The following is a 2522-nucleotide window of genomic DNA, read 5'->3' as shown; positions in this document are numbered from 1 at the left end:
AGGTAAATATTAAGCCTATAGTCCTAATATTTAGCTAATGAATGGCCTAATATCTAGCTTAATGTTGTACTTCTTCGGCTACACATCACTAGCCTCTCTCTTCCAGCTGTTTCCGTGCGCACTCAGGCTATCACTCTAAAAAGAAACGGTTCCTGAAGTATCCTTTAGTTTAGGGGTTCTTCAAACTGAAACCATGGGGGAACCCCTATAAGTTATTTGAAGAACCCTTTAAAATGGTTCTTCGAAGGACTCACGTTAATGGATCCTCGAAGAACTCTTTTAATAACTTTTTGGGGTTCGTTTTTGAATTACTCCTCATGACCCTTTTATTATTAGTAGTAATACGCGCAACAACAATAACACAATATTTCAGTTGTCAGTGCTTATTATGATTTTAGTGGCAAAGCAGAATTAAAACATCGAAAGATAAGGAAAACTCCCACCGAGCCCCATGTCTAATGGATATATCCCCTGGCGTGTGGATGTTAATGTGTTGTTCTCCGTATCCATAGCCAGAATGATTTTGCAGTGCATGGTGATTGAACAGGTTTCCTGTCATATTCATCAGAGGTGCAGGGAGGATGAAGACTGAATCCCCCCAAAATAGTAATTATACAGATGATTAACAAAGGAGGGTGGTAAATGTAATCTGTATAACATACCAATAGACATACCTTTGTATACCTCCTCCTCTGTGTATCTGCAGACACAGAGAGAGCAGTTCAGTCATCTACACCCCTACAGCTAGCCTTCAACATATTCTTATAGCCTACATATTCTTATAGCCTTCAACATATTCTTATAGACTACATATTCTTATAGCCTTCAACATATTCTTATAGCCTACATATTCTTATAGTCTACATATTCTTATAGTCTACATATTCTTATAGCCTTCAACATATTCTTATAGACTACATATTCTTATAGTCTACATATTCTTATAGTCTACATATTCTTATAGTCTACATATTCTTATAGCCTTCAACATATTCTTATAGACTACATATTCTTATAGCCTTCAACATATTCTTATAGCCTACATATTCTTATAGTCTACATATTCTTATAGACTACATATTCTTATAGCCTTCAACATATTCTTATAGCCTACATATTCTTATAGTCTACATATTCTTATAGTCTACATATTCTTATAGTCTACATATTCTTATAGCCAACATATTCTTATAGTCTACATATTCTTATAGTCTACATATTCTTATAGTCTACATATTCTTAGTCTACATATTCTTATAGTCTACATATTCTTATAGTCTACATATTCTTATAGTCTACATATTCTTATAGTCTACATATTCTTATAGTCTACATATTCTTATAGTCTACATATTCTTATAGCCAACATATTCTTATAGTCTACATATTCTTATAGTCTACATATTCTTATAGTCTACAAATTCTTAGTCTACATATTCTTATAGTCTACATATTATTATAGTCTACATATTCTTATAGTCTACATATTCTTATAGTCTACATATTCTTATAGTCTACATATTCTTATAGCCAACATATTCTTATAGTCTACATATTCTTATAGTCTACATATTCTTATAGTCTACATATTCTTAGTCTACATATTCTTATAGTCTACATATTCTTATAGTCTACATATTCTTATAGTCTACATATTCTTATAGTCTACATATTCTTATAGTCTACATATTCTTATAGTCTACATATTCTTATAGTCTACATATTCTTATAGCCTTCAACATATTCTTATAGCCTTCAACATATTCTTATAGACTACATATTCTTATAGCCTTCAACATATTCTTATAGCCTTCAACATATTCTTATAGTCTACATATTCTTATAGCCTTCAACATATTCTTATAGCCTTCAACATATTCTTATAGCCTTCAACATATTCTTATAGCCTTCAACATATTCTTATAGCCTTCAACATATTCTTATAGCCTTCAACATATTCTTATAGCCTTCAACATATTCTTATAGCCTTCAACATATTCTTATAGCCTTCAACATATTCTTATAGCCTTCAACATATTCTTATAGCCTTCAACATATTCTTATAGCCTTCAACATATTCTTATAGCCTTCAACATATTCTTATAGCCTTCAACATATTCTTATAGCCTTCAACATATTCTTATAGCCTTCAACATATTCTTATAGCCTTCAACATATTCTTATAGCCTTCAACATATTCTTATAGCCTTCAACATATTCTTATAGCCTTCAACATATTCTTATAGTCTACATATTCTTATAGCCTTCAACATATTCTTATAGCCTTCAACATATTCTTATAGCCTTCAACATATTCTTATAGCCTTCAACATATTCTTATAGCCTTCAACATATTCTTATAGCCTTCAACATATTCTTATAGCCTTCAACATATTCTTATAGCCTTCAACATATTCTTATAGCCTTCAACATATTCTTATAGCCTTCAACATATTCTTATAGCCTTCAACATATTCTTATAGCCTTCAACATATTCTTATAGCCTTCAACATATTCTTATA

This window comes from Oncorhynchus mykiss, chromosome 9 (assembly GCF_057628025.1).
Source record: "Oncorhynchus mykiss isolate SJ-2025 chromosome 9, ASM5762802v1, whole genome shotgun sequence".
NCBI classification, from domain to species: Eukaryota; Metazoa; Chordata; class Actinopteri; order Salmoniformes; family Salmonidae; genus Oncorhynchus; species Oncorhynchus mykiss.
Note: the sequence above shows the minus strand (reverse complement) of the source record.